A 27,678-nucleotide genomic window follows, 5' to 3' on the forward strand; every position below is an offset into this window, starting at 1 on the left:
AGGCCTTTTTGTGGCCCTTTTTTAGCCACTTATTAGGGGTTCAAGCACAAAGTGCTGAAACCCTATTGTTATTGTTAATTTTCCCATGATGCAACATTCAGACCTAAAACTGATCGGGCAGACCAAACCGTAAGTCGTGGAGACTTGAAACTTTGGGGGCTGATAGTACTCACACCGCCTGCAGCGTCACCAAGGCCCGCCCCGATCGGCCTGACGGGGGCGCTACAGCGGTCAAAAGTACGAAACGGCTCATAACTCATCAACCGTGAGGCGTAGGCTCAAGTGTCTTATATCGCTGGAATCCTTGGCTCGAGGCGGACAAGATGCATGCCTCGGATTTGCTCGTGACCCTGGGAAAATTTTCGGGTATTTGCGGTTTTTCCAAAAACCTACTTTCGCGAACTAGTCCTAGGTTTTTGGCCCGACCGGAACCAAACCGGTGCGGCAAGATTCTCTGGAGTCTGAATGTCAATAATTATCAAACAAAAAGTGAAAATTTCGGTTCACGGTCCCTAAGGGCTGCCAAAACGTTCCAAGTGGGAGGAGCCCATTTTGCTTAATTGGCTATAACTCGTGAACGGAACGAGATGTTTGCACCAAACTCGGCACACGCATGTACGAGCTCATTCTGTGGTCACGTGAAAAAGGGCGCAGCGACTGGCCACTTGGTGGCGCTATAACTGTTAAAAGGGTGTCAAAATGATGTATTTCTATGGAAAAACCCCATGAAATGGCTGAAAGCGGCCATCTTGCTGTCTGATTTGCATACAACCTCACAAAATCGGGCATGCGCATGCGTCACGTGATCCTGAAGAAGCTTGAAAACTTTCATGGACGTCGGGCCATTGGTGGCGCTTTAACTGTCATAAAGGTGAGAAGGCCTCTGTATTATCCTATGCAAAATGACATTTAAATGACTGAAAAATGGGGGAAAAAAGAGCAGAGCTTCACCAAATTAGCTGAGCACATGCGCCATATTATTCCAAAGAAGCGTGCAAACTTTTATGGAGATCGGGCCATCAGTGGAGGTGTCACAGCTTAAAAGGTAAAAAAAAAAAATGCACCACATTTCCATGATAAATGAGCTAAAAGGGCAAAAAACGTTCTTTTTCCTCTCCGAGGCACATGTTAGAAGGCTTGATAAAGTTTTTGGAACGCAGCAGCGCAAACGGCAAGTGCCTAGACCCTATAGTTTTTTTTTTGGAGGCCTTTTTGTGGCCCTTTTTTAGCCACTTATTAGGGGTTCAAGCACAAAGTGCTGAAACCCTATTGTTATTGTTAATTTTCCCATGATGCAACATTCAGACCTAAAACTGATCGGGCAGACCAAACCGTAAGTCGTGGAGACTTGAAACTTTGGGGGCTGATAGTACTCACACCGCCTGCAGCGTCACCAAGGCCCGCCCCGATCGGCCTGACGGGGGCGCTACAGCGGTCAAAAGTACGAAACGGCTCATAACTCATCAACCGTGAGGCGTAGGCTCAAGTGTCTTATATCGCTGGAATCCTTGGCTCGAGGCGGACAAGATGCATGCCTCGGATTTGCTCGTGACCCTGGGAAAATTTTCGGGTATTTGCGGTTTTTCCAAAAACCTACTTTCGCGAACTAGTCCTAGGTTTTTGGCCCGACCGGAACCAAACCGGTGCGGCAAGATTCTCTGGAGTCTGAATGTCAATAATTATCAAACAAAAAGTGAAAATTTCGGTTCACGGTCCCTAAGGGCTGCCAAAACGTTCCAAGTGGGAGGAGCCCATTTTGCTTAATTGGCTATAACTCGTGAACGGAACGAGATGTTTGCACCAAACTCGGCACACGCATGTACGAGCTCATTCTGTGGTCACGTGAAAAAGGGCGCAGCGACTGGCCACTTGGTGGCGCTATAACTGTTAAAAGGGTGTCAAAATGATGTATTTCTATGGAAAAACCCCATGAAATGGCTGAAAGCGGCCATCTTGCTGTCTGATTTGCATACAACCTCACAAAATCGGGCATGCGCATGCGTCACGTGATCCTGAAGAAGCTTGAAAACTTTCATGGACGTCGGGCCATTGGTGGCGCTTTAACTGTCATAAAGGTGAGAAGGCCTCTGTATTATCCTATGCAAAATGACATTTAAATGACTGAAAAATGGGGGAAAAAAGAGCAGAGCTTCACCAAATTAGCTGAGCACATGCGCCATATTATTCCAAAGAAGCGTGCAAACTTTTATGGAGATCGGGCCATCAGTGGAGGTGTCACAGCTTAAAAGGTAAAAAAAAAAAATGCACCACATTTCCATGATAAATGAGCTAAAAGGGCAAAAAACGTTCTTTTTCCTCTCCGAGGCACATGTTAGAAGGCTTGATAAAGTTTTTGGAACGCAGCAGCGCAAACGGCAAGTGCCTAGACCCTATAGTTTTTTTTTTGGAGGCCTTTTTGTGGCCCTTTTTTAGCCACTTATTAGGGGTTCAAGCACAAAGTGCTGAAACCCTATTGTTATTGTTAATTTTCCCATGATGCAACATTCAGACCTAAAACTGATCGGGCAGACCAAACCGTAAGTCGTGGAGACTTGAAACTTTGGGGGCTGATAGTACTCACACCGCCTGCAGCGTCACCAAGGCCCGCCCCGATCGGCCTGACGGGGGCGCTACAGCGGTCAAAAGTACGAAACGGCTCATAACTCATCAACCGTGAGGCGTAGGCTCAAGTGTCTTATATCGCTGGAATCCTTGGCTCGAGGCGGACAAGATGCATGCCTCGGATTTGCTCGTGACCCTGGGAAAATTTTCGGGTATTTGCGGTTTTTCCAAAAACCTACTTTCGCGAACTAGTCCTAGGTTTTTGGCCCGACCGGAACCAAACCGGTGCGGCAAGATTCTCTGGAGTCTGAATGTCAATAATTATCAAACAAAAAGTGAAAATTTCGGTTCACGGTCCCTAAGGGCTGCCAAAACGTTCCAAGTGGGAGGAGCCCATTTTGCTTAATTGGCTATAACTCGTGAACGGAACGAGATGTTTGCACCAAACTCGGCACACGCATGTACGAGCTCATTCTGTGGTCACGTGAAAAAGGGCGCAGCGACTGGCCACTTGGTGGCGCTATAACTGTTAAAAGGGTGTCAAAATGATGTATTTCTATGGAAAAACCCCATGAAATGGCTGAAAGCGGCCATCTTGCTGTCTGATTTGCATACAACCTCACAAAATCGGGCATGCGCATGCGTCACGTGATCCTGAAGAAGCTTGAAAACTTTCATGGACGTCGGGCCATTGGTGGCGCTTTAACTGTCATAAAGGTGAGAAGGCCTCTGTATTATCCTATGCAAAATGACATTTAAATGACTGAAAAATGGGGGAAAAAAGAGCAGAGCTTCACCAAATTAGCTGAGCACATGCGCCATATTATTCCAAAGAAGCGTGCAAACTTTTATGGAGATCGGGCCATCAGTGGAGGTGTCACAGCTTAAAAGGTAAAAAAAAAAAATGCACCACATTTCCATGATAAATGAGCTAAAAGGGCAAAAAACGTTCTTTTTCCTCTCCGAGGCACATGTTAGAAGGCTTGATAAAGTTTTTGGAACGCAGCAGCGCAAACGGCAAGTGCCTAGACCCTATAGTTTTTGTTTTGGAGGCCTTTTTGTGGCCCTTTTTTAGCCACTTATTAGGGGTTCAAGCACAAAGTGCTGAAACCCTATTGTTATTGTTAATTTTCCCATGATGCAACATTCAGACCTAAAACTGATCGGGCAGACCAAACCGTAAGTCGTGGAGACTTGAAACTTTGGGGGCTGATAGTACTCACACCGCCTGCAGCGTCACCAAGGCCCGCCCCGATCGGCCTGACGGGGGCGCTACAGCGGTCAAAAGTACGAAACGGCTCATAACTCATCAACCGTGAGGCGTAGGCTCAAGTGTCTTATATCGCTGGAATCCTTGGCTCGAGGCGGACAAGATGCATGCCTCGGATTTGCTCGTGACCCTGGGAAAATTTTCGGGTATTTGCGGTTTTTCCAAAAACCTACTTTCGCGAACTAGTCCTAGGTTTTTGGCCCGACCGGAACCAAACCGGTGCGGCAAGATTCTCTGGAGTCTGAATGTCAATAATTATCAAACAAAAAGTGAAAATTTCGGTTCACGGTCCCTAAGGGCTGCCAAAACGTTCCAAGTGGGAGGAGCCCATTTTGCTTAATTGGCTATAACTCGTGAACGGAACGAGATGTTTGCACCAAACTCGGCACACGCATGTACGAGCTCATTCTGTGGTCACGTGAAAAAGGGCGCAGCGACTGGCCACTTGGTGGCGCTATAACTGTTAAAAGGGTGTCAAAATGATGTATTTCTATGGAAAAACCCCATGAAATGGCTGAAAGCGGCCATCTTGCTGTCTGATTTGCATACAACCTCACAAAATCGGGCATGCGCATGCGTCACGTGATCCTGAAGAAGCTTGAAAACTTTCATGGACGTCGGGCCATTGGTGGCGCTTTAACTGTCATAAAGGTGAGAAGGCCTCTGTATTATCCTATGCAAAATGACATTTAAATGACTGAAAAATGGGGGAAAAAAGAGCAGAGCTTCACCAAATTAGCTGAGCACATGCGCCATATTATTCCAAAGAAGCGTGCAAACTTTTATGGAGATCGGGCCATCAGTGGAGGTGTCACAGCTTAAAAGGTAAAAAAAAAAAATGCACCACATTTCCATGATAAATGAGCTAAAAGGGCAAAAAACGTTCTTTTTCCTCTCCGAGGCACATGTTAGAAGGCTTGATAAAGTTTTTGGAACGCAGCAGCGCAAACGGCAAGTGCCTAGACCCTATAGTTTTTTTTTTGGAGGCCTTTTTGTGGCCCTTTTTTAGCCACTTATTAGGGGTTCAAGCACAAAGTGCTGAAACCCTATTGTTATTGTTAATTTTCCCATGATGCAACATTCAGACCTAAAACTGATCGGGCAGACCAAACCGTAAGTCGTGGAGACTTGAAACTTTGGGGGCTGATAGTACTCACACCGCCTGCAGCGTCACCAAGGCCCGCCCCGATCGGCCTGACGGGGGCGCTACAGCGGTCAGAAGTACGAAACGGCTCATAACTCATCAACCGTGAGGCGTAGGCTCAAGTGTCTTATATCGCTGGAATCCTTGGCTCGAGGCGGACAAGATGCATGCCTCGGATTTGCTCGTGACCCTGGGAAAATTTTCGGGTATTTGCGGTTTTTCCAAAAACCTACTTTCGCGAACTAGTCCTAGGTTTTTGGCCCGACCGGAACCAAACCGGTGCGGCAAGATTCTCTGGAGTCTGAATGTCAATAATTATCAAACAAAAAGTGAAAATTTCGGTTCACGGTCCCTAAGGGCTGCCAAAACGTTCCAAGTGGGAGGAGCCCATTTTGCTTAATTGGCTATAACTCGTGAACGGAACGAGATGTTTGCACCAAACTCGGCACACGCATGTACGAGCTCATTCTGTGGTCACGTGAAAAAGGGCGCAGCGACTGGCCACTTGGTGGCGCTATAACTGTTAAAAGGGTGTCAAAATGATGTATTTCTATGGAAAAACCCCATGAAATGGCTGAAAGCGGCCATCTTGCTGTCTGATTTGCATACAACCTCACAAAATCGGGCATGCGCATGCGTCACGTGATCCTGAAGAAGCTTGAAAACTTTCATGGACGTCGGGCCATTGGTGGCGCTTTAACTGTCATAAAGGTGAGAAGGCCTCTGTATTATCCTATGCAAAATGACATTTAAATGACTGAAAAATGGGGGAAAAAAGAGCAGAGCTTCACCAAATTAGCTGAGCACATGCGCCATATTATTCCAAAGAAGCGTGCAAACTTTTATGGAGATCGGGCCATCAGTGGAGGTGTCACAGCTTAAAAGGTAAAAAAAAAAAATGCACCACATTTCCATGATAAATGAGCTAAAAGGGCAAAAAACGTTCTTTTTCCTCTCCGAGGCACATGTTAGAAGGCTTGATAAAGTTTTTGGAACGCAGCAGCGCAAACGGCAAGTGCCTAGACCCTATAGTTTTTTTTTTGGAGGCCTTTTTGTGGCCCTTTTTTAGCCACTTATTAGGGGTTCAAGCACAAAGTGCTGAAACCCTATTGTTATTGTTAATTTTCCCATGATGCAACATTCAGACCTAAAACTGATCGGGCAGACCAAACCGTAAGTCGTGGAGACTTGAAACTTTGGGGGCTGATAGTACTCACACCGCCTGCAGCGTCACCAAGGCCCGCCCCGATCGGCCTGACGGGGGCGCTACAGCGGTCAAAAGTACGAAACGGCTCATAACTCATCAACCGTGAGGCGTAGGCTCAAGTGTCTTATATCGCTGGAATCCTTGGCTCGAGGCGGACAAGATGCATGCCTCGGATTTGCTCGTGACCCTGGGAAAATTTTCGGGTATTTGCGGTTTTTCCAAAAACCTACTTTCGCGAACTAGTCCTAGGTTTTTGGCCCGACCGGAACCAAACCGGTGCGGCAAGATTCTCTGGAGTCTGAATGTCAATAATTATCAAACAAAAAGTGAAAATTTCGGTTCACGGTCCCTAAGGGCTGCCAAAACGTTCCAAGTGGGAGGAGCCCATTTTGCTTAATTGGCTATAACTCGTGAACGGAACGAGATGTTTGCACCAAACTCGGCACACGCATGTACGAGCTCATTCTGTGGTCACGTGAAAAAGGGCGCAGCGACTGGCCACTTGGTGGCGCTATAACTGTTAAAAGGGTGTCAAAATGATGTATTTCTATGGAAAAACCCCATGAAATGGCTGAAAGCGGCCATCTTGCTGTCTGATTTGCATACAACCTCACAAAATCGGGCATGCGCATGCGTCACGTGATCCTGAAGAAGCTTGAAAACTTTCATGGACGTCGGGCCATTGGTGGCGCTTTAACTGTCATAAAGGTGAGAAGGCCTCTGTATTATCCTATGCAAAATGACATTTAAATGACTGAAAAATGGGGGAAAAAAGAGCAGAGCTTCACCAAATTAGCTGAGCACATGCGCCATATTATTCCAAAGAAGCGTGCAAACTTTTATGGAGATCGGGCCATCAGTGGAGGTGTCACAGCTTAAAAGGTAAAAAAAAAAAATGCACCACATTTCCATGATAAATGAGCTAAAAGGGCAAAAAACGTTCTTTTTCCTCTCCGAGGCACATGTTAGAAGGCTTGATAAAGTTTTTGGAACGCAGCAGCGCAAACGGCAAGTGCCTAGACCCTATAGTTTTTTTTTTGGAGGCCTTTTTGTGGCCCTTTTTTAGCCACTTATTAGGGGTTCAAGCACAAAGTGCTGAAACCCTATTGTTATTGTTAATTTTCCCATGATGCAACATTCAGACCTAAAACTGATCGGGCAGACCAAACCGTAAGTCGTGGAGACTTGAAACTTTGGGGGCTGATAGTACTCACACCGCCTGCAGCGTCACCAAGGCCCGCCCCGATCGGCCTGACGGGGGCGCTACAGCGGTCAAAAGTACGAAACGGCTCATAACTCATCAACCGTGAGGCGTAGGCTCAAGTGTCTTATATCGCTGGAATCCTTGGCTCGAGGCGGACAAGATGCATGCCTCGGATTTGCTCGTGACCCTGGGAAAATTTTCGGGTATTTGCGGTTTTTCCAAAAACCTACTTTCGCGAACTAGTCCTAGGTTTTTGGCCCGACCGGAACCAATCCGGTGCGGCAAGATTCTCTGGAGTCTGAATGTCAATAATTATCAAACAAAAAGTGAAAATTTCGGTTCACGGTCCCTAAGGGCTGCCAAAACGTTCCAAGTGGGAGGAGCCCATTTTGCTTAATTGGCTATAACTCGTGAACGGAACGAGATGTTTGCACCAAACTCGGCACACGCATGTACGAGCTCATTCTGTGGTCACGTGAAAAAGGGCGCAGCGACTGGCCACTTGGTGGCGCTATAACTGTTAAAAGGGTGTCAAAATGATGTATTTCTATGGAAAAACCCCATGAAATGGCTGAAAGCGGCCATCTTGCTGTCTGATTTGCATACAACCTCACAAAATCGGGCATGCGCATGCGTCACGTGATCCTGAAGAAGCTTGAAAACTTTCATGGACGTCGGGCCATTGGTGGCGCTTTAACTGTCATAAAGGTGAGAAGGCCTCTGTATTATCCTATGCAAAATGACATTTAAATGACTGAAAAATGGGGGAAAAAAGAGCAGAGCTTCACCAAATTAGCTGAGCACATGCGCCATATTATTCCAAAGAAGCGTGCAAACTTTTATGGAGATCGGGCCATCAGTGGAGGTGTCACAGCTTAAAAGGTAAAAAAAAAAAATGCACCACATTTCCATGATAAATGAGCTAAAAGGGCAAAAAACGTTCTTTTTCCTCTCCGAGGCACATGTTAGAAGGCTTGATAAAGTTTTTGGAACGCAGCAGCGCAAACGGCAAGTGCCTAGACCCTATAGTTTTTGTTTTGGAGGCCTTTTTGTGGCCCTTTTTTAGCCACTTATTAGGGGTTCAAGCACAAAGTGCTGAAACCCTATTGTTATTGTTAATTTTCCCATGATGCAACATTCAGACCTAAAACTGATCGGGCAGACCAAACCGTAAGTCGTGGAGACTTGAAACTTTGGGGGCTGATAGTACTCACACCGCCTGCAGCGTCACCAAGGCCCGCCCCGATCGGCCTGACGGGGGCGCTACAGCGGTCAGAAGTACGAAACGGCTCATAACTCATCAACCGTGAGGCGTAGGCTCAAGTGTCTTATATCGCTGGAATCCTTGGCTCGAGGCGGACAAGATGCATGCCTCGGATTTGCTCGTGACCCTGGGAAAATTTTCGGGTATTTGCGGTTTTTCCAAAAACCTACTTTCGCGAACTAGTCCTAGGTTTTTGGCCCGACCGGAACCAAACCGGTGCGGCAAGATTCTCTGGAGTCTGAATGTCAATAATTATCAAACAAAAAGTGAAAATTTCGGTTCACGGTCCCTAAGGGCTGCCAAAACGTTCCAAGTGGGAGGAGCCCATTTTGCTTAATTGGCTATAACTCGTGAACGGAACGAGATGTTTGCACCAAACTCGGCACACGCATGTACGAGCTCATTCTGTGGTCACGTGAAAAAGGGCGCAGCGACTGGCCACTTGGTGGCGCTATAACTGTTAAAAGGGTGTCAAAATGATGTATTTCTATGGAAAAACCCCATGAAATGGCTGAAAGCGGCCATCTTGCTGTCTGATTTGCATACAACCTCACAAAATCGGGCATGCGCATGCGTCACGTGATCCTGAAGAAGCTTGAAAACTTTCATGGACGTCGGGCCATTGGTGGCGCTTTAACTGTCATAAAGGTGAGAAGGCCTCTGTATTATCCTATGCAAAATGACATTTAAATGACTGAAAAATGGGGGAAAAAAGAGCAGAGCTTCACCAAATTAGCTGAGCACATGCGCCATATTATTCCAAAGAAGCGTGCAAACTTTTATGGAGATCGGGCCATCAGTGGAGGTGTCACAGCTTAAAAGGTAAAAAAAAAAAATGCACCACATTTCCATGATAAATGAGCTAAAAGGGCAAAAAACGTTCTTTTTCCTCTCCGAGGCACATGTTAGAAGGCTTGATAAAGTTTTTGGAACGCAGCAGCGCAAACGGCAAGTGCCTAGACCCTATAGTTTTTTTTTTGGAGGCCTTTTTGTGGCCCTTTTTTAGCCACTTATTAGGGGTTCAAGCACAAAGTGCTGAAACCCTATTGTTATTGTTAATTTTCCCATGATGCAACATTCAGACCTAAAACTGATCGGGCAGACCAAACCGTAAGTCGTGGAGACTTGAAACTTTGGGGGCTGATAGTACTCACACCGCCTGCAGCGTCACCAAGGCCCGCCCCGATCGGCCTGACGGGGGCGCTACAGCGGTCAAAAGTACGAAACGGCTCATAACTCATCAACCGTGAGGCGTAGGCTCAAGTGTCTTATATCGCTGGAATCCTTGGCTCGAGGCGGACAAGATGCATGCCTCGGATTTGCTCGTGACCCTGGGAAAATTTTCGGGTATTTGCGGTTTTTCCAAAAACCTACTTTCGCGAACTAGTCCTAGGTTTTTGGCCCGACCGGAACCAAACCGGTGCGGCAAGATTCTCTGGAGTCTGAATGTCAATAATTATCAAACAAAAAGTGAAAATTTCGGTTCACGGTCCCTAAGGGCTGCCAAAACGTTCCAAGTGGGAGGAGCCCATTTTGCTTAATTGGCTATAACTCGTGAACGGAACGAGATGTTTGCACCAAACTCGGCACACGCATGTACGAGCTCATTCTGTGGTCACGTGAAAAAGGGCGCAGCGACTGGCCACTTGGTGGCGCTATAACTGTTAAAAGGGTGTCAAAATGATGTATTTCTATGGAAAAACCCCATGAAATGGCTGAAAGCGGCCATCTTGCTGTCTGATTTGCATACAACCTCACAAAATCGGGCATGCGCATGCGTCACGTGATCCTGAAGAAGCTTGAAAACTTTCATGGACGTCGGGCCATTGGTGGCGCTTTAACTGTCATAAAGGTGAGAAGGCCTCTGTATTATCCTATGCAAAATGACATTTAAATGACTGAAAAATGGGGGAAAAAAGAGCAGAGCTTCACCAAATTAGCTGAGCACATGCGCCATATTATTCCAAAGAAGCGTGCAAACTTTTATGGAGATCGGGCCATCAGTGGAGGTGTCACAGCTTAAAAGGTAAAAAAAAAAAATGCACCACATTTCCATGATAAATGAGCTAAAAGGGCAAAAAACGTTCTTTTTCCTCTCCGAGGCACATGTTAGAAGGCTTGATAAAGTTTTTGGAACGCAGCAGCGCAAACGGCAAGTGCCTAGACCCTATAGTTTTTTTTTTGGAGGCCTTTTTGTGGCCCTTTTTTAGCCACTTATTAGGGGTTCAAGCACAAAGTGCTGAAACCCTATTGTTATTGTTAATTTTCCCATGATGCAACATTCAGACCTAAAACTGATCGGGCAGACCAAACCGTAAGTCGTGGAGACTTGAAACTTTGGGGGCTGATAGTACTCACACCGCCTGCAGCGTCACCAAGGCCCGCCCCGATCGGCCTGACGGGGGCGCTACAGCGGTCAAAAGTACGAAACGGCTCATAACTCATCAACCGTGAGGCGTAGGCTCAAGTGTCTTATATCGCTGGAATCCTTGGCTCGAGGCGGACAAGATGCATGCCTCGGATTTGCTCGTGACCCTGGGAAAATTTTCGGGTATTTGCGGTTTTTCCAAAAACCTACTTTCGCGAACTAGTCCTAGGTTTTTGGCCCGACCGGAACCAAACCGGTGCGGCAAGATTCTCTGGAGTCTGAATGTCAATAATTATCAAACAAAAAGTGAAAATTTCGGTTCACGGTCCCTAAGGGCTGCCAAAACGTTCCAAGTGGGAGGAGCCCATTTTGCTTAATTGGCTATAACTCGTGAACGGAACGAGATGTTTGCACCAAACTCGGCACACGCATGTACGAGCTCATTCTGTGGTCACGTGAAAAAGGGCGCAGCGACTGGCCACTTGGTGGCGCTATAACTGTTAAAAGGGTGTCAAAATGATGTATTTCTATGGAAAAACCCCATGAAATGGCTGAAAGCGGCCATCTTGCTGTCTGATTTGCATACAACCTCACAAAATCGGGCATGCGCATGCGTCACGTGATCCTGAAGAAGCTTGAAAACTTTCATGGACGTCGGGCCATTGGTGGCGCTTTAACTGTCATAAAGGTGAGAAGGCCTCTGTATTATCCTATGCAAAATGACATTTAAATGACTGAAAAATGGGGGAAAAAAGAGCAGAGCTTCACCAAATTAGCTGAGCACATGCGCCATATTATTCCAAAGAAGCGTGCAAACTTTTATGGAGATCGGGCCATCAGTGGAGGTGTCACAGCTTAAAAGGTAAAAAAAAAAAAAGCACCACATTTCCATGATAAATGAGCTAAAAGGGCAAAAAACGTTCTTTTTCCTCTCCGAGGCACATGTTAGAAGGCTTGATAAAGTTTTTGGAACGCAGCAGCGCAAACGGCAAGTGCCTAGACCCTATAGTTTTTTTTTTGGAGGCCTTTTTGTGGCCCTTTTTTAGCCACTTATTAGGGGTTCAAGCACAAAGTGCTGAAACCCTATTGTTATTGTTAATTTTCCCATGATGCAACATTCAGACCTAAAACTGATCGGGCAGACCAAACCGTAAGTCGTGGAGACTTGAAACTTTGGGGGCTGATAGTACTCACACCGCCTGCAGCGTCACCAAGGCCCGCCCCGATCGGCCTGACGGGGGCGCTACAGCGGTCAAAAGTACGAAACGGCTCATAACTCATCAACCGTGAGGCGTAGGCTCAAGTGTCTTATATCGCTGGAATCCTTGGCTCGAGGCGGACAAGATGCATGCCTCGGATTTGCTCGTGACCCTGGGAAAATTTTCGGGTATTTGCGGTTTTTCCAAAAACCTACTTTCGCGAACTAGTCCTAGGTTTTTGGCCCGACCGGAACCAAACCGGTGCGGCAAGATTCTCTGGAGTCTGAATGTCAATAATTATCAAACAAAAAGTGAAAATTTCGGTTCACGGTCCCTAAGGGCTGCCAAAACGTTCCAAGTGGGAGGAGCCCATTTTGCTTAATTGGCTATAACTCGTGAACGGAACGAGATGTTTGCACCAAACTCGGCACACGCATGTACGAGCTCATTCTGTGGTCACGTGAAAAAGGGCGCAGCGACTGGCCACTTGGTGGCGCTATAACTGTTAAAAGGGTGTCAAAATGATGTATTTCTATGGAAAAACCCCATGAAATGGCTGAAAGCGGCCATCTTGCTGTCTGATTTGCATACAACCTCACAAAATCGGGCATGCGCATGCGTCACGTGATCCTGAAGAAGCTTGAAAACTTTCATGGACGTCGGGCCATTGGTGGCGCTTTAACTGTCATAAAGGTGAGAAGGCCTCTGTATTATCCTATGCAAAATGACATTTAAATGACTGAAAAATGGGGGAAAAAAGAGCAGAGCTTCACCAAATTAGCTGAGCACATGCGCCATATTATTCCAAAGAAGCGTGCAAACTTTTATGGAGATCGGGCCATCAGTGGAGGTGTCACAGCTTAAAAGGTAAAAAAAAAAAATGCACCACATTTCCATGATAAATGAGCTAAAAGGGCAAAAAACGTTCTTTTTCCTCTCCGAGGCACATGTTAGAAGGCTTGATAAAGTTTTTGGAACGCAGCAGCGCAAACGGCAAGTGCCTAGACCCTATAGTTTTTTTTTTGGAGGCCTTTTTGTGGCCCTTTTTTAGCCACTTATTAGGGGTTCAAGCACAAAGTGCTGAAACCCTATTGTTATTGTTAATTTTCCCATGATGCAACATTCAGACCTAAAACTGATCGGGCAGACCAAACCGTAAGTCGTGGAGACTTGAAACTTTGGGGGCTGATAGTACTCACACCGCCTGCAGCGTCACCAAGGCCCGCCCCGATCGGCCTGACGGGGGCGCTACAGCGGTCAAAAGTACGAAACGGCTCATAACTCATCAACCGTGAGGCGTAGGCTCAAGTGTCTTATATCGCTGGAATCCTTGGCTCGAGGCGGACAAGATGCATGCCTCGGATTTGCTCGTGACCCTGGGAAAATTTTCGGGTATTTGCGGTTTTTCCAAAAACCTACTTTCGCGAACTAGTCCTAGGTTTTTGGCCCGACCGGAACCAAACCGGTGCGGCAAGATTCTCTGGAGTCTGAATGTCAATAATTATCAAACAAAAAGTGAAAATTTCGGTTCACGGTCCCTAAGGGCTGCCAAAACGTTCCAAGTGGGAGGAGCCCATTTTGCTTAATTGGCTATAACTCGTGAACGGAACGAGATGTTTGCACCAAACTCGGCACACGCATGTACGAGCTCATTCTGTGGTCACGTGAAAAAGGGCGCAGCGACTGGCCACTTGGTGGCGCTATAACTGTTAAAAGGGTGTCAAAATGATGTATTTCTATGGAAAAACCCCATGAAATGGCTGAAAGCGGCCATCTTGCTGTCTGATTTGCATACAACCTCACAAAATCGGGCATGCGCATGCGTCACGTGATCCTGAAGAAGCTTGAAAACTTTCATGGACGTCGGGCCATTGGTGGCGCTTTAACTGTCATAAAGGTGAGAAGGCCTCTGTATTATCCTATGCAAAATGACATTTAAATGACTGAAAAATGGGGGAAAAAAGAGCAGAGCTTCACCAAATTAGCTGAGCACATGCGCCATATTATTCCAAAGAAGCGTGCAAACTTTTATGGAGATCGGGCCATCAGTGGAGGTGTCACAGCTTAAAAGGTAAAAAAAAAAAATGCACCACATTTCCATGATAAATGAGCTAAAAGGGCAAAAAACGTTCTTTTTCCTCTCCGAGGCACATGTTAGAAGGCTTGATAAAGTTTTTGGAACGCAGCAGCGCAAACGGCAAGTGCCTAGACCCTATAGTTTTTTTTTTGGAGGCCTTTTTGTGGCCCTTTTTTAGCCACTTATTAGGGGTTCAAGCACAAAGTGCTGAAACCCTATTGTTATTGTTAATTTTCCCATGATGCAACATTCAGACCTAAAACTGATCGGGCAGACCAAACCGTAAGTCGTGGAGACTTGAAACTTTGGGGGCTGATAGTACTCACACCGCCTGCAGCGTCACCAAGGCCCGCCCCGATCGGCCTGACGGGGGCGCTACAGCGGTCAAAAGTACGAAACGGCTCATAACTCATCAACCGTGAGGCGTAGGCTCAAGTGTCTTATATCGCTGGAATCCTTGGCTCGAGGCGGACAAGATGCATGCCTCGGATTTGCTCGTGACCCTGGGAAAATTTTCGGGTATTTGCGGTTTTTCCAAAAACCTACTTTCGCGAACTAGTCCTAGGTTTTTGGCCCGACCGGAACCAAACCGGTGCGGCAAGATTCTCTGGAGTCTGAATGTCAATAATTATCAAACAAAAAGTGAAAATTTCGGTTCACGGTCCCTAAGGGCTGCCAAAACGTTCCAAGTGGGAGGAGCCCATTTTGCTTAATTGGCTATAACTCGTGAACGGAACGAGATGTTTGCACCAAACTCGGCACACGCATGTACGAGCTCATTCTGTGGTCACGTGAAAAAGGGCGCAGCGACTGGCCACTTGGTGGCGCTATAACTGTTAAAAGGGTGTCAAAATGATGTATTTCTATGGAAAAACCCCATGAAATGGCTGAAAGCGGCCATCTTGCTGTCTGATTTGCATACAACCTCACAAAATCGGGCATGCGCATGCGTCACGTGATCCTGAAGAAGCTTGAAAACTTTCATGGACGTCGGGCCATTGGTGGCGCTTTAACTGTCATAAAGGTGAGAAGGCCTCTGTATTATCCTATGCAAAATGACATTTAAATGACTGAAAAATGGGGGAAAAAAGAGCAGAGCTTCACCAAATTAGCTGAGCACATGCGCCATATTATTCCAAAGAAGCGTGCAAACTTTTATGGAGATCGGGCCATCAGTGGAGGTGTCACAGCTTAAAAGGTAAAAAAAAAAAATGCACCACATTTCCATGATAAATGAGCTAAAAGGGCAAAAAACGTTCTTTTTCCTCTCCGAGGCACATGTTAGAAGGCTTGATAAAGTTTTTGGAACGCAGCAGCGCAAACGGCAAGTGCCTAGACCCTATAGTTTTTTTTTTGGAGGCCTTTTTGTGGCCCTTTTTTAGCCACTTATTAGGGGTTCAAGCACAAAGTGCTGAAACCCTATTGTTATTGTTAATTTTCCCATGATGCAACATTCAGACCTAAAACTGATCGGGCAGACCAAACCGTAAGTCGTGGAGACTTGAAACTTTGGGGGCTGATAGTACTCACACCGCCTGCAGCGTCACCAAGGCCCGCCCCGATCGGCCTGACGGGGGCGCTACAGCGGTCAAAAGTACGAAACGGCTCATAACTCATCAACCGTGAGGCGTAGGCTCAAGTGTCTTATATCGCTGGAATCCTTGGCTCGAGGCGGACAAGATGCATGCCTCGGATTTGCTCGTGACCCTGGGAAAATTTTCGGGTATTTGCGGTTTTTCCAAAAACCTACTTTCGCGAACTAGTCCTAGGTTTTTGGCCCGACCGGAACCAAACCGGTGCGGCAAGATTCTCTGGAGTCTGAATGTCAATAATTATCAAACAAAAAGTGAAAATTTCGGTTCACGGTCCCTAAGGGCTGCCAAAACGTTCCAAGTGGGAGGAGCCCATTTTGCTTAATTGGCTATAACTCGTGAACGGAACGAGATGTTTGCACCAAACTCGGCACACGCATGTACGAGCTCATTCTGTGGTCACGTGAAAAAGGGCGCAGCGACTGGCCACTTGGTGGCGCTATAACTGTTAAAAGGGTGTCAAAATGATGTATTTCTATGGAAAAACCCCATGAAATGGCTGAAAGCGGCCATCTTGCTGTCTGATTTGCATACAACCTCACAAAATCGGGCATGCGCATGCGTCACGTGATCCTGAAGAAGCTTGAAAACTTTCATGGACGTCGGGCCATTGGTGGCGCTTTAACTGTCATAAAGGTGAGAAGGCCTCTGTATTATCCTATGCAAAATGACATTTAAATGACTGAAAAATGGGGGAAAAAAGAGCAGAGCTTCACCAAATTAGCTGAGCACATGCGCCATATTATTCCAAAGAAGCGTGCAAACTTTTATGGAGATCGGGCCATCAGTGGAGGTGTCACAGCTTAAAAGGTAAAAAAAAAAAATGCACCACATTTCCATGATAAATGAGCTAAAAGGGCAAAAAACGTTCTTTTTCCTCTCCGAGGCACATGTTAGAAGGCTTGATAAAGTTTTTGGAACGCAGCAGCGCAAACGGCAAGTGCCTAGACCCTATAGTTTTTTTTTTGGAGGCCTTTTTGTGGCCCTTTTTTAGCCACTTATTAGGGGTTCAAGCACAAAGTGCTGAAACCCTATTGTTATTGTTAATTTTCCCATGATGCAACATTCAGACCTAAAACTGATCGGGCAGACCAAACCGTAAGTCGTGGAGACTTGAAACTTTGGGGGCTGATAGTACTCACACCGCCTGCAGCGTCACCAAGGCCCGCCCCGATCGGCCTGACGGGGGCGCTACAGCGGTCAAAAGTACGAAACGGCTCATAACTCATCAACCGTGAGGCGTAGGCTCAAGTGTCTTATATCGCTGGAATCCTTGGCTCGAGGCGGACAAGATGCATGCCTCGGATTTGCTCGTGACCCTGGGAAAATTTTCGGGTATTTGCGGTTTTTCCAAAAACCTACTTTCGCGAACTAGTCCTAGGTTTTTGGCCCGACCGGAACCAATCCGGTGCGGCAAGATTCTCTGGAGTCTGAATGTCAATAATTATCAAACAAAAAGTGAAAATTTCGGTTCACGGTCCCTAAGGGCTGCCAAAACGTTCCAAGTGGGAGGAGCCCATTTTGCTTAATTGGCTATAACTCGTGAACGGAACGAGATGTTTGCACCAAACTCGGCACACGCATGTACGAGCTCATTCTGTGGTCACGTGAAAAAGGGCGCAGCGACTGGCCACTTGGTGGCGCTATAACTGTTAAAAGGGTGTCAAAATGATGTATTTCTATGGAAAAACCCCATGAAATGGCTGAAAGCGGCCATCTTGCTGTCTGATTTGCATACAACCTCACAAAATCGGGCATGCGCATGCGTCACGTGATCCTGAAGAAGCTTGAAAACTTTCATGGACGTCGGGCCATTGGTGGCGCTTTAACTGTCATAAAGGTGAGAAGGCCTCTGTATTATCCTATGCAAAATGACATTTAAATGACTGAAAAATGGGGGAAAAAAGAGCAGAGCTTCACCAAATTAGCTGAGCACATGCGCCATATTATTCCAAAGAAGCGTGCAAACTTTTATGGAGATCGGGCCATCAGTGGAGGTGTCACAGCTTAAAAGGTAAAAAAAAAAAATGCACCACATTTCCATGATAAATGAGCTAAAAGGGCAAAAAACGTTCTTTTTCCTCTCCGAGGCACATGTTAGAAGGCTTGATAAAGTTTTTGGAACGCAGCAGCGCAAACGGCAAGTGCCTAGACCCTATAGTTTTTGTTTTGGAGGCCTTTTTGTGGCCCTTTTTTAGCCACTTATTAGGGGTTCAAGCACAAAGTGCTGAAACCCTATTGTTATTGTTAATTTTCCCATGATGCAACATTCAGACCTAAAACTGATCGGGCAGACCAAACCGTAAGTCGTGGAGACTTGAAACTTTGGGGGCTGATAGTACTCACACCGCCTGCAGCGTCACCAAGGCCCGCCCCGATCGGCCTGACGGGGGCGCTACAGCGGTCAGAAGTACGAAACGGCTCATAACTCATCAACCGTGAGGCGTAGGCTCAAGTGTCTTATATCGCTGGAATCCTTGGCTCGAGGCGGACAAGATGCATGCCTCGGATTTGCTCGTGACCCTGGGAAAATTTTCGGGTATTTGCGGTTTTTCCAAAAACCTACTTTCGCGAACTAGTCCTAGGTTTTTGGCCCGACCGGAACCAAACCGGTGCGGCAAGATTCTCTGGAGTCTGAATGTCAATAATTATCAAACAAAAAGTGAAAATTTCGGTTCACGGTCCCTAAGGGCTGCCAAAACGTTCCAAGTGGGAGGAGCCCATTTTGCTTAATTGGCTATAACTCGTGAACGGAACGAGATGTTTGCACCAAACTCGGCACACGCATGTACGAGCTCATTCTGTGGTCACGTGAAAAAGGGCGCAGCGACTGGCCACTTGGTGGCGCTATAACTGTTAAAAGGGTGTCAAAATGATGTATTTCTATGGAAAAACCCCATGAAATGGCTGAAAGCGGCCATCTTGCTGTCTGATTTGCATACAACCTCACAAAATCGGGCATGCGCATGCGTCACGTGATCCTGAAGAAGCTTGAAAACTTTCATGGACGTCGGGCCATTGGTGGCGCTTTAACTGTCATAAAGGTGAGAAGGCCTCTGTATTATCCTATGCAAAATGACATTTAAATGACTGAAAAATGGGGGAAAAAAGAGCAGAGCTTCACCAAATTAGCTGAGCACATGCGCCATATTATTCCAAAGAAGCGTGCAAACTTTTATGGAGATCGGGCCATCAGTGGAGGTGTCACAGCTTAAAAGGTAAAAAAAAAAAATGCACCACATTTCCATGATAAATGAGCTAAAAGGGCAAAAAACGTTCTTTTTCCTCTCCGAGGCACATGTTAGAAGGCTTGATAAAGTTTTTGGAACGCAGCAGCGCAAACGGCAAGTGCCTAGACCCTATAGTTTTTTTTTTGGAGGCCTTTTTGTGGCCCTTTTTTAGCCACTTATTAGGGGTTCAAGCACAAAGTGCTGAAACCCTATTGTTATTGTTAATTTTCCCATGATGCAACATTCAGACCTAAAACTGATCGGGCAGACCAAACCGTAAGTCGTGGAGACTTGAAACTTTGGGGGCTGATAGTACTCACACCGCCTGCAGCGTCACCAAGGCCCGCCCCGATCGGCCTGACGGGGGCGCTACAGCGGTCAAAAGTACGAAACGGCTCATAACTCATCAACCGTGAGGCGTAGGCTCAAGTGTCTTATATCGCTGGAATCCTTGGCTCGAGGCGGACAAGATGCATGCCTCGGATTTGCTCGTGACCCTGGGAAAATTTTCGGGTATTTGCGGTTTTTCCAAAAACCTACTTTCGCGAACTAGTCCTAGGTTTTTGGCCCGACCGGAACCAAACCGGTGCGGCAAGATTCTCTGGAGTCTGAATGTCAATAATTATCAAACAAAAAGTGAAAATTTCGGTTCACGGTCCCTAAGGGCTGCCAAAACGTTCCAAGTGGGAGGAGCCCATTTTGCTTAATTGGCTATAACTCGTGAACGGAACGAGATGTTTGCACCAAACTCGGCACACGCATGTACGAGCTCATTCTGTGGTCACGTGAAAAAGGGCGCAGCGACTGGCCACTTGGTGGCGCTATAACTGTTAAAAGGGTGTCAAAATGATGTATTTCTATGGAAAAACCCCATGAAATGGCTGAAAGCGGCCATCTTGCTGTCTGATTTGCATACAACCTCACAAAATCGGGCATGCGCATGCGTCACGTGATCCTGAAGAAGCTTGAAAACTTTCATGGACGTCGGGCCATTGGTGGCGCTTTAACTGTCATAAAGGTGAGAAGGCCTCTGTATTATCCTATGCAAAATGACATTTAAATGACTGAAAAATGGGGGAAAAAAGAGCAGAGCTTCACCAAATTAGCTGAGCACATGCGCCATATTATTCCAAAGAAGCGTGCAAACTTTTATGGAGATCGGGCCATCAGTGGAGGTGTCACAGCTTAAAAGGTAAAAAAAAAAAATGCACCACATTTCCATGATAAATGAGCTAAAAGGGCAAAAAACGTTCTTTTTCCTCTCCGAGGCACATGTTAGAAGGCTTGATAAAGTTTTTGGAACGCAGCAGCGCAAACGGCAAGTGCCTAGACCCTATAGTTTTTTTTTTGGAGGCCTTTTTGTGGCCCTTTTTTAGCCACTTATTAGGGGTTCAAGCACAAAGTGCTGAAACCCTATTGTTATTGTTAATTTTCCCATGATGCAACATTCAGACCTAAAACTGATCGGGCAGACCAAACCGTAAGTCGTGGAGACTTGAAACTTTGGGGGCTGATAGTACTCACACCGCCTGCAGCGTCACCAAGGCCCGCCCCGATCGGCCTGACGGGGGCGCTACAGCGGTCAAAAGTACGAAACGGCTCATAACTCATCAACCGTGAGGCGTAGGCTCAAGTGTCTTATATCGCTGGAATCCTTGGCTCGAGGCGGACAAGATGCATGCCTCGGATTTGCTCGTGACCCTGGGAAAATTTTCGGGTATTTGCGGTTTTTCCAAAAACCTACTTTCGCGAACTAGTCCTAGGTTTTTGGCCCGACCGGAACCAAACCGGTGCGGCAAGATTCTCTGGAGTCTGAATGTCAATAATTATCAAACAAAAAGTGAAAATTTCGGTTCACGGTCCCTAAGGGCTGCCAAAACGTTCCAAGTGGGAGGAGCCCATTTTGCTTAATTGGCTATAACTCGTGAACGGAACGAGATGTTTGCACCAAACTCGGCACACGCATGTACGAGCTCATTCTGTGGTCACGTGAAAAAGGGCGCAGCGACTGGCCACTTGGTGGCGCTATAACTGTTAAAAGGGTGTCAAAATGATGTATTTCTATGGAAAAACCCCATGAAATGGCTGAAAGCGGCCATCTTGCTGTCTGATTTGCATACAACCTCACAAAATCGGGCATGCGCATGCGTCACGTGATCCTGAAGAAGCTTGAAAACTTTCATGGACGTCGGGCCATTGGTGGCGCTTTAACTGTCATAAAGGTGAGAAGGCCTCTGTATTATCCTATGCAAAATGACATTTAAATGACTGAAAAATGGGGGAAAAAAGAGCAGAGCTTCACCAAATTAGCTGAGCACATGCGCCATATTATTCCAAAGAAGCGTGCAAACTTTTATGGAGATCGGGCCATCAGTGGAGGTGTCACAGCTTAAAAGGTAAAAAAAAAAAAAGCACCACATTTCCATGATAAATGAGCTAAAAGGGCAAAAAACGTTCTTTTTCCTCTCCGAGGCACATGTTAGAAGGCTTGATAAAGTTTTTGGAACGCAGCAGCGCAAACGGCAAGTGCCTAGACCCTATAGTTTTTTTTTTGGAGGCCTTTTTGTGGCCCTTTTTTAGCCACTTATTAGGGGTTCAAGCACAAAGTGCTGAAACCCTATTGTTATTGTTAATTTTCCCATGATGCAACATTCAGACCTAAAACTGATCGGGCAGACCAAACCGTAAGTCGTGGAGACTTGAAACTTTGGGGGCTGATAGTACTCACACCGCCTGCAGCGTCACCAAGGCCCGCCCCGATCGGCCTGACGGGGGCGCTACAGCGGTCAAAAGTACGAAACGGCTCATAACTCATCAACCGTGAGGCGTAGGCTCAAGTGTCTTATATCGCTGGAATCCTTGGCTCGAGGCGGACAAGATGCATGCCTCGGATTTGCTCGTGACCCTGGGAAAATTTTCGGGTATTTGCGGTTTTTCCAAAAACCTACTTTCGCGAACTAGTCCTAGGTTTTTGGCCCGACCGGAACCAAACCGGTGCGGCAAGATTCTCTGGAGTCTGAATGTCAATAATTATCAAACAAAAAGTGAAAATTTCGGTTCACGGTCCCTAAGGGCTGCCAAAACGTTCCAAGTGGGAGGAGCCCATTTTGCTTAATTGGCTATAACTCGTGAACGGAACGAGATGTTTGCACCAAACTCGGCACACGCATGTACGAGCTCATTCTGTGGTCACGTGAAAAAGGGCGCAGCGACTGGCCACTTGGTGGCGCTATAACTGTTAAAAGGGTGTCAAAATGATGTATTTCTATGGAAAAACCCCATGAAATGGCTGAAAGCGGCCATCTTGCTGTCTGATTTGCATACAACCTCACAAAATCGGGCATGCGCATGCGTCACGTGATCCTGAAGAAGCTTGAAAACTTTCATGGACGTCGGGCCATTGGTGGCGCTTTAACTGTCATAAAGGTGAGAAGGCCTCTGTATTATCCTATGCAAAATGACATTTAAATGACTGAAAAATGGGGGAAAAAAGAGCAGAGCTTCACCAAATTAGCTGAGCACATGCGCCATATTATTCCAAAGAAGCGTGCAAACTTTTATGGAGATCGGGCCATCAGTGGAGGTGTCACAGCTTAAAAGGTAAAAAAAAAAAATGCACCACATTTCCATGATAAATGAGCTAAAAGGGCAAAAAACGTTCTTTTTCCTCTCCGAGGCACATGTTAGAAGGCTTGATAAAGTTTTTGGAACGCAGCAGCGCAAACGGCAAGTGCCTAGACCCTATAGTTTTTTTTTTGGAGGCCTTTTTGTGGCCCTTTTTTAGCCACTTATTAGGGGTTCAAGCACAAAGTGCTGAAACCCTATTGTTATTGTTAATTTTCCCATGATGCAACATTCAGACCTAAAACTGATCGGGCAGACCAAACCGTAAGTCGTGGAGACTTGAAACTTTGGGGGCTGATAGTACTCACACCGCCTGCAGCGTCACCAAGGCCCGCCCCGATCGGCCTGACGGGGGCGCTACAGCGGTCAAAAGTACGAAACGGCTCATAACTCATCAACCGTGAGGCGTAGGCTCAAGTGTCTTATATCGCTGGAATCCTTGGCTCGAGGCGGACAAGATGCATGCCTCGGATTTGCTCGTGACCCTGGGAAAATTTTCGGGTATTTGCGGTTTTTCCAAAAACCTACTTTCGCGAACTAGTCCTAGGTTTTTGGCCCGACCGGAACCAAACCGGTGCGGCAAGATTCTCTGGAGTCTGAATGTCAATAATTATCAAACAAAAAGTGAAAATTTCGGTTCACGGTCCCTAAGGGCTGCCAAAACGTTCCAAGTGGGAGGAGCCCATTTTGCTTAATTGGCTATAACTCGTGAACGGAACGAGATGTTTGCACCAAACTCGGCACACGCATGTACGAGCTCATTCTGTGGTCACGTGAAAAAGGGCGCAGCGACTGGCCACTTGGTGGCGCTATAACTGTTAAAAGGGTGTCAAAATGATGTATTTCTATGGAAAAACCCCATGAAATGGCTGAAAGCGGCCATCTTGCTGTCTGATTTGCATACAACCTCACAAAATCGGGCATGCGCATGCGTCACGTGATCCTGAAGAAGCTTGAAAACTTTCATGGACGTCGGGCCATTGGTGGCGCTTTAACTGTCATAAAGGTGAGAAGGCCTCTGTATTATCCTATGCAAAATGACATTTAAATGACTGAAAAATGGGGGAAAAAAGAGCAGAGCTTCACCAAATTAGCTGAGCACATGCGCCATATTATTCCAAAGAAGCGTGCAAACTTTTATGGAGATCGGGCCATCAGTGGAGGTGTCACAGCTTAAAAGGTAAAAAAAAAAAATGCACCACATTTCCATGATAAATGAGCTAAAAGGGCAAAAAACGTTCTTTTTCCTCTCCGAGGCACATGTTAGAAGGCTTGATAAAGTTTTTGGAACGCAGCAGCGCAAACGGCAAGTGCCTAGACCCTATAGTTTTTTTTTTGGAGGCCTTTTTGTGGCCCTTTTTTAGCCACTTATTAGGGGTTCAAGCACAAAGTGCTGAAACCCTATTGTTATTGTTAATTTTCCCATGATGCAACATTCAGACCTAAAACTGATCGGGCAGACCAAACCGTAAGTCGTGGAGACTTGAAACTTTGGGGGCTGATAGTACTCACACCGCCTGCAGCGTCACCAAGGCCCGCCCCGATCGGCCTGACGGGGGCGCTACAGCGGTCAAAAGTACGAAACGGCTCATAACTCATCAACCGTGAGGCGTAGGCTCAAGTGTCTTATATCGCTGGAATCCTTGGCTCGAGGCGGACAAGATGCATGCCTCGGATTTGCTCGTGACCCTGGGAAAATTTTCGGGTATTTGCGGTTTTTCCAAAAACCTACTTTCGCGAACTAGTCCTAGGTTTTTGGCCCGACCGGAACCAAACCGGTGCGGCAAGATTCTCTGGAGTCTGAATGTCAATAATTATCAAACAAAAAGTGAAAATTTCGGTTCACGGTCCCTAAGGGCTGCCAAAACGTTCCAAGTGGGAGGAGCCCATTTTGCTTAATTGGCTATAACTCGTGAACGGAACGAGATGTTTGCACCAAACTCGGCACACGCATGTACGAGCTCATTCTGTGGTCACGTGAAAAAGGGCGCAGCGACTGGCCACTTGGTGGCGCTATAACTGTTAAAAGGGTGTCAAAATGATGTATTTCTATGGAAAAACCCCATGAAATGGCTGAAAGCGGCCATCTTGCTGTCTGATTTGCATACAACCTCACAAAATCGGGCATGCGCATGCGTCACGTGATCCTGAAGAAGCTTGAAAACTTTCATGGACGTCGGGCCATTGGTGGCGCTTTAACTGTCATAAAGGTGAGAAGGCCTCTGTATTATCCTATGCAAAATGACATTTAAATGACTGAAAAATGGGGGAAAAAAGAGCAGAGCTTCACCAAATTAGCTGAGCACATGCGCCATATTATTCCAAAGAAGCGTGCAAACTTTTATGGAGATCGGGCCATCAGTGGAGGTGTCACAGCTTAAAAGGTAAAAAAAAAAAATGCACCACATTTCCATGATAAATGAGCTAAAAGGGCAAAAAACGTTCTTTTTCCTCTCCGAGGCACATGTTAGAAGGCTTGATAAAGTTTTTGGAACGCAGCAGCGCAAACGGCAAGTGCCTAGACCCTATAGTTTTTTTTTTGGAGGCCTTTTTGTGGCCCTTTTTTAGCCACTTATTAGGGGTTCAAGCACAAAGTGCTGAAACCCTATTGTTATTGTTAATTTTCCCATGATGCAACATTCAGACCTAAAACTGATCGGGCAGACCAAACCGTAAGTCGTGGAGACTTGAAACTTTGGGGGCTGATAGTACTCACACCGCCTGCAGCGTCACCAAGGCCCGCCCCGATCGGCCTGACGGGGGCGCTACAGCGGTCAAAAGTACGAAACGGCTCATAACTCATCAACCGTGAGGCGTAGGCTCAAGTGTCTTATATCGCTGGAATCCTTGGCTCGAGGCGGACAAGATGCATGCCTCGGATTTGCTCGTGACCCTGGGAAAATTTTCGGGTATTTGCGGTTTTTCCAAAAACCTACTTTCGCGAACTAGTCCTAGGTTTTTGGCCCGACCGGAACCAAACCGGTGCGGCAAGATTCTCTGGAGTCTGAATGTCAATAATTATCAAACAAAAAGTGAAAATTTCGGTTCACGGTCCCTAAGGGCTGCCAAAACGTTCCAAGTGGGAGGAGCCCATTTTGCTTAATTGGCTATAACTCGTGAACGGAACGAGATGTTTGCACCAAACTCGGCACACGCATGTACGAGCTCATTCTGTGGTCACGTGAAAAAGGGCGCAGCGACTGGCCACTTGGTGGCGCTATAACTGTTAAAAGGGTGTCAAAATGATGTATTTCTATGGAAAAACCCCATGAAATGGCTGAAAGCGGCCATCTTGCTGTCTGATTTGCATACAACCTCACAAAATCGGGCATGCGCATGCGTCACGTGATCCTGAAGAAGCTTGAAAACTTTCATGGACGTCGGGCCATTGGTGGCGCTTTAACTGTCATAAAGGTGAGAAGGCCTCTGTATTATCCTATGCAAAATGACATTTAAATGACTGAAAAATGGGGGAAAAAAGAGCAGAGCTTCACCAAATTAGCTGAGCACATGCGCCATATTATTCCAAAGAAGCGTGCAAACTTTTATGGAGATCGGGCCATCAGTGGAGGTGTCACAGCTTAAAAGGTAAAAAAAAAAAATGCACCACATTTCCATGATAAATGAGCTAAAAGGGCAAAAAACGTTCTTTTTCCTCTCCGAGGCACATGTTAGAAGGCTTGATAAAGTTTTTGGAACGCAGCAGCGCAAACGGCAAGTGCCTAGACCCTATAGTTTTTTTTTTGGAGGCCTTTTTGTGGCCCTTTTTTAGCCACTTATTAGGGGTTCAAGCACAAAGTGCTGAAACCCTATTGTTATTGTTAATTTTCCCATGATGCAACATTCAGACCTAAAACTGATCGGGCAGACCAAACCGTAAGTCGTGGAGACTTGAAACTTTGGGGGCTGATAGTACTCACACCGCCTGCAGCGTCACCAAGGCCCGCCCCGATCGGCCTGACGGGGGCGCTACAGCGGTCAAAAGTACGAAACGGCTCATAACTCATCAACCGTGAGGCGTAGGCTCAAGTGTCTTATATCGCTGGAATCCTTGGCTCGAGGCGGACAAGATGCATGCCTCGGATTTGCTCGTGACCCTGGGAAAATTTTCGGGTATTTGCGGTTTTTCCAAAAACCTACTTTCGCGAACTAGTCCTAGGTTTTTGGCCCGACCGGAACCAAACCGGTGCGGCAAGATTCTCTGGAGTCTGAATGTCAATAATTATCAAACAAAAAGTGAAAATTTCGGTTCACGGTCCCTAAGGGCTGCCAAAACGTTCCAAGTGGGAGGAGCCCATTTTGCTTAATTGGCTATAACTCGTGAACGGAACGAGATGTTTGCACCAAACTCGGCACACGCATGTACGAGCTCATTCTGTGGTCACGTGAAAAAGGGCGCAGCGACTGGCCACTTGGTGGCGCTATAACTGTTAAAAGGGTGTCAAAATGATGTATTTCTATGGAAAAACCCCATGAAATGGCTGAAAGCGGCCATCTTGCTGTCTGATTTGCATACAACCTCACAAAATCGGGCATGCGCATGCGTCACGTGATCCTGAAGAAGCTTGAAAACTTTCATGGACGTCGGGCCATTGGTGGCGCTTTAACTGTCATAAAGGTGAGAAGGCCTCTGTATTATCCTATGCAAAATGACATTTAAATGACTGAAAAATGGGGGAAAAAAGAGCAGAGCTTCACCAAATTAGCTGAGCACATGCGCCATATTATTCCAAAGAAGCGTGCAAACTTTTATGGAGATCGGGCCATCAGTGGAGGTGTCACAGCTTAAAAGGTAAAAAAAAAAAAAGCACCACATTTCCATGATAAATGAGCTAAAAGGGCAAAAAACGTTCTTTTTCCTCTCCGAGGCACATGTTAGAAGGCTTGATAAAGTTTTTGGAACGCAGCAGCGCAAACGGCAAGTGCCTAGACCCTAT

The sequence above is a fragment of the Abramis brama genome, assembly GCF_963993115.1.
Source record: "Abramis brama genome assembly, chromosome: 9".
Lineage (NCBI taxonomy): Eukaryota > Metazoa > Chordata > Actinopteri > Cypriniformes > Leuciscidae > Abramis > Abramis brama.